Source organism: Leptonychotes weddellii, chromosome 1, assembly GCF_054177405.1.
Source record: "Leptonychotes weddellii isolate Sample4059 chromosome 1, ASM5417740v2, whole genome shotgun sequence".
Lineage (NCBI taxonomy): Eukaryota > Metazoa > Chordata > Mammalia > Carnivora > Phocidae > Leptonychotes > Leptonychotes weddellii.
The window spans coordinates 98,420,529-98,433,877 of NC_138369.1; the positions used below are offsets into that span (position 1 = coordinate 98,420,529).

Genomic DNA, 13,349 nt, shown 5'->3' on the forward strand with positions numbered 1-13,349 from the left:
GAAAAGAGCTGAGATGCCCTTCAACAGATGAATGGATAAAGAAGATGTGGTCCATATATACAATGGAATATTACTCAGCCATCAGAAAGGATGAATACCCAACTTTTGCATCAACATGGGTGGAACTGGAGGAGATTATGCTAAGTGAAATAAGTCCATTATCATATGGTTTCACTTATTTGTGGAACATAAGGAATAGCATGGAGGACATTAGGAGAAGGAAGGGAAAAATGAAGGGGGGGAAATCGGAGGAGGAGATGAACCATGAGAGGTTATGGACTCTGAGAAAAAAACTGAGGGTTCTAGAGGGGAGGGGGTGGGGGGATGGGTTAGCCTGGTGATGGGTATTAAAGAGGGAACGTATCGCATGGGGCACTGGGTGTTATACGCAAACAATCATGGAACATACATCAAAAACTAATTATGTATTGTATGGTGACTAACATAATAAAATGCGTGGAAGACATGAATAGATGTTTTTTCAAGGAAGACATACAGATGGCCAACAAACACTTGAAAAGATACTGTCATAGGGAAATGCAAATTAAAATAACAATGAGATATCACTATACACTTGTGATGATGGCTAAAATAAAAAACACAAGAAATAACAAGTGTTGGTGAAAATGTGGAAAAGAAGGAACCCTCGTACATTGTTGGTGGGTGTGCAAACTAGTATAGCCACTGTGGAAAACAGTATGGCGTTGCTTTAAAAAAATTAAAAATAGGATTGCCATATGATCCAGAAATTCTACTACTGGCTATTTATCCAAAGAAAATGAAAACACTAATCCCAAAAGCTATGTGCACCCCTATATTTATTGCAACATTATTTACAAGAGTGAAATTATGGAAGCATCCCAAGTGTCCATCGATAGATGATGGATAAAGAAGATGTGGTACACACACACAAACGCACACACACACACACACACACACACTCACACTGGAATATTACTCAACCATAAAAAAGAATGAAATCTTGCCATTTGCAACAACATGGATGGACCCAGAGGGTATAATGCAAGTGAAATATGTCATATGTGGAATTTAAGAAACAACAGATGGGGACGCCTGGGTGGCTCAGTCGGTTAAGCGTCTGCCTTCAGCTCAGGTCATGATTCCAGGGTCCTGGGATCGAGTCCCGCATTGGGCTCCCTGCTCTGCGGGGAGCCTGCTTCTCCCTCTGCCTCTGCCTCTCTCTCTCTATCTCTCATGAATAAATAAATAAAATCTTTAAAAAAAAAACAAAACAGATGAACATAAGCAAAAGAAAAAAAAAAGGGAGGCAAACCATAAAAGATCCTCTGAAACAAATAATACATTATATGTTATAAAAAAGAAGATAGTAGGAAGGGTAAAATGAAGGGGGGGAAATCGGAGGGGGAGACGAACCATGAGAGACTATGGACTCTGAGAAACAAACTGAGGGTTCTAGAGGGGAGGGGGGTGGGGGGATGGGTTAGCCTGGTGATGGGTATTAAAGAGGGCACGTATTGAATGGAGCACTGGGTGTTATATGCAAACAATGAATCATGGAACCCTATGTCGAAAACTAATGATGTAATGTATGGTGATTAACATACCATAATAAAATTTTAAAAAAAAGAAAGATAATTGAAGCTCAAAAAAAAAAGAGGCTCTTAAGTATAAAGAACAAATTGAGGGTTGTTGGAGGGGAGGTGAGCAGGGAGATGGGCTAAATGTAAATGGGTGATGGGTATTAAGGAGGGCAGTTGTGATGAGCACCTGATGTTATATATAAGTGATGAATCACTAAATTCTACTCCTGAAACTAATATAACACTATATGTTCACTAACTAGAATTTAAATAGGAACTTGAAACAAGAGCAAAAATGTAAAATAAAAAAGAGAGGCAAAAAACCAGACTCTTAAATACAAAGAAAACACTGGTGGTTGCCAGAGGAGAAGTGGGTGAGGTGAGGTGTGAAATAGGTAAAGGGTATTAAAAGTACACTTATCTTAATGAGCCCTGAGAAATGTGTAGAATTGGTGAATCACTATATTGTCCCCTGAAACTAATGTAACACTGTACATTTATTACGCTTGAATAAAAAAATAAAAAGAAGAGCAAATATGTTTTATAGAGTAATTTGGGGCAAAAAGTCCAATCTAAAACTTGCAATTTTGAAATAAAATATTTATGAAACATGTTTTGTGTTTTCCTTTTTTTGGGCTAAATCTAAAATTCCATAATGCTGGTATTTCTTATAGAAGTTTGTGAAGGATCTTCCCAGAGTTGACATTTAATCACCCACTTGTCTGCAGTATTTTATATCTAAGTTGGTGATTTCCTGGGACAGATACATCCCTCATTTCTCTTTACACCAGACAGGGACACTTTAAATTCCTAGTAACTGCTGGGGCTGAAATGTGAAATAATTTTTTTTTTGAGGAGGAATAATTCTGGGTAGTTTTAGTTTCCCATTTTTGTAATGGAAACCCTGCAGTGATTTAATTCCACATATATTAAATTTGCACACACCTATATGGGTTTCTTTGCTAATGAGACAGAGAGAACCTCTGTCCAGTCTCTGTGCTTCTTGGCCCGAGGCCTCAACAGGGCTAGTTAGTGGGGAGTTGACAGTTTAGAAATGAGCAAAGCAAATGTCTGTGATCTCAGGAGGATATCAAGCCACATAGGACCATTTGCTCTTCCCCAAATGTGCCTTAAGTGTTCTCTCCTTGGTCTCCTTGTGATCTAGTTTCTGGCCTTCTCCCACTACCCGCCTCCTTTTGTTCCTTCTCTTTGGACTTAGATTCAGAATTGAGTTAATCCCACTTTTCAGTTCATTGGACACTCATTAGCAGGTCATGCAAGGTCCCTTTCTTGTTTTATGAATTTATTTTCCTCTTACTCTGATAACCACACTCATTCTCCCTTTCCAAGACATTCACTCAAATGTGTTGGATGTGTGATTCCTTTTAAAATATGCAGTGTTGGTGTGTATTTAAATTCATGTAAGTGTTATTGTGTTATAGCTCTCCTTTCTTACCTTTCCCTTAATACATTTTGCATATCTATTCATGCGCATATAGCTAGTTCACTCCTTCTAATTCTGCATAGGTTTTTATGTTATACATTTACCATATTTTACTTATCTCTTCTCCTAGAGCTCCTGCTCACCGCAGTGGCCTCCCATCATTTCTCCATGTCCTGAAGTTTAGTCAGATTGACTTCTTTACATTCCTCTAAAGTAGCAGAAGTCTTTGCATTCCTGTTTGGCTGCCATGCTTACCACCTAGATAATACCTATTACTATACATTCTTTATGTTTCTCCTTAAATGTAATTTAATTCAAGAAGTCTTTCCTGATCTCCTCTCCAGAGTATGCTTAAGCTCCCATTCCATGTTAATTGTATTTCCTTTATTGAAACAAAAATAGTACTTTATTATAATGCTCTACTAGCCAATAAGCTCCCAAGGGGCTGGATCATGTCTGCTGTGCTCACTGTTGGATGGTTAACTTCTCAGTAACTAATTCAGTGTCTAGAACATATTAGATACTCTATAAAAATGTTGATTTAATGGACAAATGCATGATTGAAATTGAGACATGACCACTGAATCCAAGAACTCTTAATGTTCCTAATGACACAGCCAGTTAGTAATAGTATCCCCATTTTATTGGAAACTGAAGCTCAGGAAGATTAAATAAGTTGTTAAAGTTATATAGAGATGAATCATGGAGATGAGATTCAAACACATATATCTTTGTGTGTGGTGGTAATTTAGATTCAGAAGCCTTTGGGGACTAGGCTAAGCCTTTTTATTACTGATGATATTGTTACAATGAATCATCTCCTAGCTGCAGATACCTAATCCATTCTTCTGGAGCTATAGGCTGAAGGGGAGGGTAGTAGATTAATTCATCAGGACATCTCTATTGAGCTCCTACTATATTCCAGTCACTGTCTTAGGAGCTGAGAATACAGTGGTAGAGTAACAAGCAAAATATCTATTGCATTCAAGTTTGTATTCTCATGAGAGAGACAATGAATAAGTAAACATATAGTTTCAGGTAGTATTAAGGGCCTTGAGAAAGACTTGTGGTGGTAGTAAATAATTTAAATTCATTGGTCAAGACATTTGAATAAATGGGAATGAGAAGAGTCTAGTCACAGAAAAATCCAGACCAAGAATGTTCCAGGCAGAAGGAAAAGGAGGTTTGAAAGCTGGGAGGGGAGAACAAACTTGGTGATTCGAGGAACAAGTAGGAGACCCCTGAGGCTGCAGCTTAGTGAACAAGTGGAGATGGTGTCTTAGTCCATTCAGGCTGCTATAACAAAATACCATAGACTGGGTGGCATATAAACAGCAGAAATTTGTTGCTCACAGTTGTGGATGCTGGAAATCAAGGTCAGGGTGCCAGCATTGTTGGGTTGTGGTAAGGACCCTCTTGGGTTGCCAACTGCCAACTTCTCATTTTATCCTCACATGAATAGGTGAAAGAATTTTTTTAGGCCTCTTTTTTTTTTAATTAATTAATTAATTTTTTATTATGTTATGTTAATCACCATACATTACATCATTAGTTTTTGATGTAGTGTTCCATGATTCATTGTTTGCGTGTAACACCCAATGTTCCATGCAGTACATGCCCTCTTTAATACCCATCACCAGGCTAACCCATTCCCCCACCCCCCTCCCCTCTAGAACCTTCAGTTTGTTTCTCAGAGTCCATACTCTCTCATGGTAGGACCCTTTTATAAGGACACAAATTACATTCATGAAGGTAAAGCCCTCTTGACATAATCACCTCAAAGGTTTCATTTTTTAATATCATCATTTTAGGGGTTAGGATTTCACCATATTAATTTAGGTGGGGGAAGGACACAAACATTCAAACTATAGCAGATTTTTAGGCAGGTGATACTTTACAAGGTTTTATAGGCCGTGATGTGGGCATTGTGTCAGGAAGCCATTGTAAGATTTTAAGCCAGGGAATTATGTGATCTGACTTACATTTTAAAAAGATCACTTTGAGTGATTATAGGGGCAAAAAAAATGAAAGGTGAGGTACCAGTTAGGAGACCACTACTGTAGTCCAAGGTTGTAGCTGTAGGAATGTTAAGTAGTGCTCAGATCTGAAATACATTTCAAAATATTGCAAATAAGATTTGATAATTCATTGAATGTGTGTATGGAAGAAGGGGCATGATTGTGTGATGGATATGAGGGAAATGAAGGAACCAAAGTGGGTTGACTATAGGGAATGATGTAGCCAGACTGAGTTGGGAAACACTTAGGATGGAGCAGACTTCAGGTGGAAAGCCAGGAGCTCTGTCTTAGACATGCTTGGTTTGATATATGTACTAGACATCTAGGGACCTTATCAAGTAGAGATACAGCCCAGAGCTTGGTGGAAAGTTTAGGCCTTGGGATACAAACGTGAAAGCTATCTATGTATAGATAGTTTTAAAGCCAGTCTCTGGGGAGTAAAGGAAGAAAAGAGGGTGAAGGATTGTAGCTGTAGAGTACCTCAACACTTGGAAGTCAGGATGAGGAGGAGTGCCCAGCAAAACAGACCGAGAAAGAGTAGCCATTGAGGTAGAAGGGAAGAGAGAGAGGGAAAGTGGAGAAAACGTTCAGGAAGGAGAATGGTCAGCTATATGATATGCGGTTGAAAAGACACTGGTCACTGGAATTGGCAAAAAGCAGACTCATGAATGACTTTCCCAAGGCCCACTTCCAGTAATGTGGCTGAAAAGCTAATGTAGATGCTCTTTGTTGTTTATATTTTTATAAATCAAGTTTTGCTTTATAGGCACCAAAAGATCCTATTACCAAGATGACTTTATGGAAGGGAGTCCTTTTGTGAAGTTAGCTATTCTGTTATACTGCAAATTATCACCCCCCCCAATTTTTCTAATGTGATTCATGTAGAGATGTCTTTCTTTTTTTTTCTTAAGTAAAACTCTCATTACTTTACCTGATCTACCTAACTGCTTGAAATCCTTAAAGTCTTTATACTTATTTTCTGAAAAATGACCATCTACCAGCTAATGAAGCTTCTTTCCAGTTTATTTAAGGACAGTGCTGTTGAGTCTGATAGTAATATTAATAAGCTGATAAGTAATAATAGTAATATGTCTGAAAATAATATTAATAATAATTTATTAAGCATTTACCATATGCCAGGCATTATTCTAAGTGCTTTCTATTCATTTACTTTTTTAATTCTCACAACAATCTAAGTACTGTTATTACTTTCTTTTATGGAAAGAGAGCACAGAGAGGGTAAGCAAATTGCCAAAGGTCAGGCATTTAGTAAGTGGAGGTACTAAGTACCCAAAGCCTAAGCTTTCTAACCATCAAGACAGATTGTCTTCATGTATTCACTCTTTCATTGGGTGCTCTCTAGGTTTTGGGTACTCGTGACAGGGATAAAGGTATCTACACCCTAAGAACTCTCTGTCATCCTCAACTCCTGCTTACCCAGTTTGTCCCAAAATAGCTGTGTGAACTGAGCATGTGCATGTTACATCTGTGGTTTTTTAAAAAAAATTTTAGAAAACAACTTTAATATTGTTTTATGGGTGTGAAAAGAACTTTAATATTGGGTTGGTGGGTGTGAAAAAAACTTTAATATTGGGTTGGTGAAGATGACAATAATCTCTAGTTCAAGTAAGTGAATTGAAAATTTGCATAATGTAAGTGCCTGCCAGGAGCCCTGAGAAGTTACCATTGTGATTGCTGTTTTATTTAGACATTATAAATATTGACAAATTGAGGTTAAATTTCCCATCTCCCCTTTTCTGTCAGCAGTAAGGACACTGAAGATCTGGTTAAAATTAATTACTTGATTTACATGCATTTTGTTAATCACTCATTGCCTACAAACCTGATACTTTCTCATCTTGTAGAATAAAATAAAAAAATTTTAAAGATGGCAACAAGACTAGAAGAGATAGAAACTTAATTTTATAATAATGTTTCCTGATTCAAAAGTAAAGGCAATTCTTTGGCCTCTTAGTTGTTTAATTTTTGGGGTCAGAGAGGAATGTGTTCTCCCTTACATAAAATAGGTGATGAAGAAAGATAACAACAAAGAGGGTTTTTTGGGGCGGGGGCAGATTTGTTTGCAAAAATACCTTATATTCTCTTTGCTTACTTACATTGAGTCTTTCCAAAAAAAAGACTCTCAAACAGTGATATACATAGCTGTGAAACTGTTCTGCAATAATTTATTGGTGAATTTCATGCCCCAAAATGGGGCTCAGCAGTAAATCCCCATCATCTTGATACCTTCTCACGCCTACCACTTAGGCACAGGAGCAACTATTTGAAGTCACAAAAGCATCAAACGATTATGTTATAAACTCCTTCTATTTTATTGCTTTTTTTTTTGTCTTCAGATTTCTAAGAAACTACTATAATGAAAAATGGTGTTATTTGGAAGTCTCCACCAGACTGTAGAGAGAGAATGGAATTTGTGTGGGAGTGGGGATGGGATCAACCTATATTGGATACCTCTTGGGTCCCAGGACTGCTAGACACTTTGAACACATTATCTAATTTAATCCTCCCAACAACCCTGTGAGGTGGGTATAATTGCTCTTGATTTATCAATGATAAGCACTGAGCTCAACCAGAAGTCTTTATACGTGGGCATTTCTGCCTATCTCTAGTCTTAAGGCAGCCTTGAACTGGGTAGAAACTGGGTAAAATGAATCTAGCACCTGGCATTTACTGAGTAGGTTGCTGGAAAATTGTTTTCATGCCTGCTGTTTTTGTTATGATTTTCCCTTTTTGTTGGGTAGAAGGGACTAGGTCCCCTACAAGGCCTTTCTCCAACTGTGGTAATTTAAATACGTAAATCCACCCTTCTTGTCAGGCTCACTTGATGAGAGCAGGACAGTTAAGGTTAACCCACAACTGTTAACTCTTGGTTTACTTAGGAGCCTATGTTAATGATATTTACTTACTCTCAGCTATAGAGAAAACTGCACTTTAGCTCTCAAATAGCCAAATTAAAAAAAAAACAACAACCAGCAAATACAGTTTCTTAAAGGCTGCGAGCACATAATACCATAGACTTTTTAATTATATTAGCCGAAAAACATGCCAGTTGTTATAATTTTGTGTTGCTTGCCAATTAAAAGCTCTACCTTTTCAGTAACAAATAATCATATTCCCTGTTATTTTACTGGTTTCTAGAGACAGCCTCAGGTTCTATATTTGGTGTAGCTGGTGTGTATGTGTGTTGATTTCCAAACATGGAATTGGGACATGCGGACTAATAAAGGATTTTGTCTAGTTTATGATTTATTTACACATGACTAACTTATGAAGATGTTCATCATATCCACTTAAGTATTAAAAATAAGAAGTAAACAAACAAAAATTCACCTTTCCTGAGAAGAACGATATTGGAAATTATATAACTAAGATCTCTAATACATTATAAACATTAATAATAGTTTGTATATGAAGCATCGCTCCTATCTTTTGCAACAACATTTGAGAGGGATTTACAATATTTTATGCTCATACATATAAATGTTGATAGAAATGTAGTATTCTAGCAATCAGATATGGTTATTTTTTCTCGGCCTTCTAATTCGGGCTTTAGCAATATCAGACTATTTATAGCTTTCTGAACAGTAGAGCAGAGAGGTAGAAAATGTAGGCTGTGAAGACCTTGTGCCAGTTTTGACCTGAACTTTGCCCCTTATTAGCTGTAGGCTCTTTGGCAGATGAATCTCTCTAAGGCTCAAATTTTCATCAGTAGAATGGAGCTAAATCTGTTATGACGATTAAATGAAATAGTGCACCTAAAGTGTTTAACATGGTGCCTGGTGCACAGAGCCACTCAGTGAAGGCTAGCTCTATAATTATCGTCATTGTCATCAGATTATACTGTTTTATCCTTATGTGCCTTTGCATCTGTGTTTCCTCTGCATCTTCTCCTATTTGTTCTTCTTTCTAGTGAACTCCTTTTTATTTCTTCAAAGCCTGGCTAGAAAGTCATTTCTTCTAGGAAGCCTTTCCTTACCTCCCGCCCAGGCACAATGATTTGTTCCTCTTCAGTGCCCCTTCCTCACCTTGTACTTGATTCTGCTGTAACATTAGATGCCCTGCCATGATGGTTATTGACTGAGTCAATGTCCTCTCCTTGTGTAGATTGTGACCATTACAAGCAACTGTTCCCTCTTATTCATTGTGTATTACCAGGATCCAGTGTAGTACCTGGCAGACAATTGGCACCCCATGGATGATTCCTCAGTTGAATTTCTAACAGATTACAGGCTGTGCTGCAAGAGTTTAATGACTGTGAATCTGAGAAATAAGGGTGTTTAACAATAAATAGTCTTCTTTCCACCTGTGGCATCAAGTTGAAATCTGTTTTCATACTCAGTAGTATCCAATCTGAAATTGTGGTTAAAGAAATTATAGCGCAACATCGTACACAATGAAGCTTAAAAGAAAATGACATGCATAAGAAAATGACTAGGTCCTTTATGATAATAGAAGAAGCTTACAGCAAACCTTATTGATGTCGTTTTGCAAATCATAGTTTTAAATGCTTACCCTGGGCCTCACTGCTCTTGCTGTAGGCCTCTATACTGCCAGTATTCCTACCTTGTGGTTTAGCTTTACTAGGGATTTGTATGTAACTGCTGCGTAGTTTTGATTTACATTTATGATTTTCATATTCCCAGTAAGCTGTAAGACAAACCTTTGTGAATATAGAGAGTGTCCTCTAATCTCTTGCTAGAAAATTGGTGAAGTGCATTCATGGTAGTGGATAGAGTTCAAGTATTAAATGATGTTCTAACTTGAAATTATATAAAACCATCTAATAAAAACTCTTCTGTCTTAATCACATCATATTGAAAATATTTCTCTTTGAGCCAGCTTTCTAGTCTAGGATTTTAAATGGAAAACAATGAAAAAATAACTTCAAATAATAAATTGATCAGTATCTTTCAGAGTGGTCCGAGACTATATTCTTGAGGCTACAGTGCATGTTCTATGACAATCTTTAAAATTAGAGCTTTTGTTTTGATAATAGTTTAAAAATTAGGCTAAGCATCTTCTGGACCATCCTGTAACTGAACACTGGGCTTGCATACATGCCAGTGTTGGTGCCAAATGATCCCAACTTCCTGTGGCTCGGGAAGAAGACCAGAAGCTGGCCAAATGACATCCCTTGTACACGGTGAAATGGGCCTGCTCAGCCCAAATGAACTTGTGCTTTAGCAGTCAGCACCAAGTGCATATTCCCAAAGGTGATTTGGTTTTAGCAAAAGCACATAAATTTGTCACGTTAAAATAATGCTTTTAATTGGGTTGTATTGGTTTTGTAGTTCTATTTGCATTTAATTTTCAAATTTGTTCTGGTTTGATAGTTGCTTAAAAGAACAATAAGCATAAGGGATTTAGTTTTACATTTATACATATTTAAATAACATTTTAATTTTTTAGTGTAATGCAATATTGTGTCTTGAGTTTTTTGTTCTTCGAGTTCTTTGAAGGCAAACCATATAATTAGTCCATTTTGAGAAATGCTATAATGGGTCCTACTTATGTTGCTGATTTTTTGGGAAGAATTTGTCAGTACCCTAAGAGCCCCTTATTATATACTGCTGCCATAGGTGCTCAACAGTCCCTGATTACCTGAGGAGAGCCCTGGGTTCTTGCCCTCATTCTGCCACCTGCTTTGTGTGAGCAAGTTGCACACTCGGTTTCCTTATCTAACTGAGTTGGTGCTTGGATTTAAGGATCTTTTAACTCTTTCCATCTCTAAATTTGAGCCTACTCCACAGATTTCTGCCATTTGTTTACTTTTCCACCCCATCACCCAACCTGACCTATAAAATTGGATTTTTTTTCAACTTCTTAGACATCACTGACAATACTGACATGTTTGAGTTCATTCAATCAGTTTTCTTGAAATATGAACTCACCTTTCTTATTGGAAGTTATAAAGTCTTTTTTTTTTTACTTGAAAGAAAACAAATATAAAAGGAAAGCGCTTAACCCAGACCTTTGGACATATAGAACCAATATATCCCCTTTGAAAGACTTTAATATCTCTGACAAAGGCTGCTGGACAGAATGCTGGAGAATGTTAACTCTTCCTTCCCCTCCCTCTGATCCTGGGCCATCAGTTCTCTTAATTGGTGTGAAATATCTCCAGAACTATGATATACATGGGACCTGATCCATACTCCTGCTCACTGTTATGTTGGGGCTATGAAGGAGCTAGAACAACTCAGCTATGGGCAGCACAGTTGTGGTGCTTTGGATTGACCTTGTGCTTAATGAATGGGTGAGCTTGTTTGAGCAGTCTTAATGCAGACCCAGATTATTAGCTTCTTTGGGGGTAGGACCTGCAGAGCTGGAGGGAAAATAAGGAGAAAGAGGAAGTGCTTTCCCAATGGAGTAGGTGGAGTAGAGTGGGCCCTCCTCCAAAAAGGTCACCTAGCCCCAGCTAGAGGTCTAAATCAACCTCAGAATTTCCTGAAGAAATGGCCCATTTAAGAAAATTCATCTCTAATATGTGATTAATTCCCGGTATTGTGTGTGGAGTGGCAGATTGGAAAAGGGGAATGTAATCTTATAATAACTTTTTGGTTGATGGGCTGTAGGTGAAGTCAGGTTTGTTTTTTGAAGCAAAAAAACATGCCATGAAGAAAAATGTTTATAGTTGCCGTTTGGTTTAAGGAGCCCTGGGGCTCCCATCTTTATTATGAAATATAGTCTTAGAACAAAAATACTTAGCTGCGCTTCTGTAAATTAAAATCTAGTTTCTCCTTAGGCTTATGATTTGAAGTCTAGTTTCTGACTGAAGTGAGATAATTAAAAGGAAAACAAAGAAAGAGGATGATAGATGTGGCCCACAGCCTTGGCATACAGAAATACCCCAGCTATTTTTCTTCAGCTCAGCATAGACTGTAGATTTATCATGAGGACAGCAAACATATGCAAGGGAAGGAAAAGAAAGAGAAGTTACGTATAAGCTTTGTGACAGCATCTGTCACAAAGAAGCAAATGAATATTCTTATAGGGACATTCCATTTAAAGCATTGCTTTTTATTGTTCTCTGAGTTGCTCTATGTTCATTTAATAAGCAACACTGAGTTCAAAGATAGCTCTGCCCTTACAACACTGATGATATGAATATCCTTGGCACCTCGATACTGTAGGCTGAGATAGTAATTACATCATCGGTACCTGTCAGAAGCTGGGCACCCAAGTGGAGGCACTGGCTGGGGAAAGCACTTAGGGATGGAAGACCTGCAACTCTAATTAACTACTGCTTACTCCGTGATCTCTGACATATAAATTGTATGGACTCGATGGAGCCTGAAGTAGTATATAAGATGGGTAGTGCCATAATAGGGGGGAAAGTCGAAAAACATGTTTTTTATACATTCAAAAATTATTAGACAGTGATAGCTTAAAAACAGATGCAAATATTTGGCAGCATAAGCTTGCTAGAGACAATAGAAAGTCAAATAACTGTTCTATTTGATTATTCCTTTCAGTCCGTACTTAGCTGCCGAGGGTAATTTTGTTATTATTTCCTTCTCCTTCTCTCCACCCTGAAGAAAAAGAAGAAATTAGTCAGAGGTTTGTATACTTCAAATTGACACTTGTTAATTTGCTGGCCTCATTTTTATGAATTAGAGAGTGATTGAAACAGGCTCCAGGGAGCCTGGGTGGTTCAGTCAGTTAAGCATCTCCCTTCAGCTCAGGTCATGATCTCAGGGTCCTGGGATCGAATCCCACATTGGGCTCCCTGCTCAATGGGGAGTCTGGTCCTCCTTCTCCCTCTTCCCCTCTCCCCCACCCCCGCACCACCTGCTCGTGCTCAAATAAATAAATAAATAAATAAGAAACAGGCTCCAAGTTCCCTGAGTGCATTTGGGTTTCTGGATAATCTTGCCATAGTAACAGTATACTGTATTTTCTGGGTTTCTTTGTTGTGTGAATAATTCTTTTATATTTCACACTTATCTGTAACAGAGGTTTAATTTCACACAAGACTTCTTGTTTCTATATGGTTTTAAGTAGTTTCTTTGGGTTAACTTCTGAGCTCCTTTGCGCCCTTAATCTAATGAAAGAGGAGCTGGGATATGGGGCTTGGCCTCTGCTTGGCCCTTTCGTGCATCTGCAGGTAGAAGCCAGAGATGTTAAGGCAGCTGCTGGTTTCTCAAGCTGCCTGAGAAACACTATCCCCTTTTCTTAGCTTTGCCATTTCCTCTCTTTTTTTTCCATCCTCCTGCTCTATTCCTACAGTTTAGATGAAGATGAAGAAATTTCACAACAGAATCAAACAAAGCTAAGTGGTCAGGTCTCCCAACCCCCTTCACC

General features: G+C 37.9%; 1 protein-coding gene across 1 annotated transcript in view; it reads left to right on the plus strand.

Moving 5' to 3' along the window:
• Positions 1 to 13,349, plus strand: part of IQCJ (IQ motif containing J) — a 194,180-nt gene that overhangs the window by 33,956 nt on the left and 146,875 nt on the right. The window lies entirely within an intron of this gene.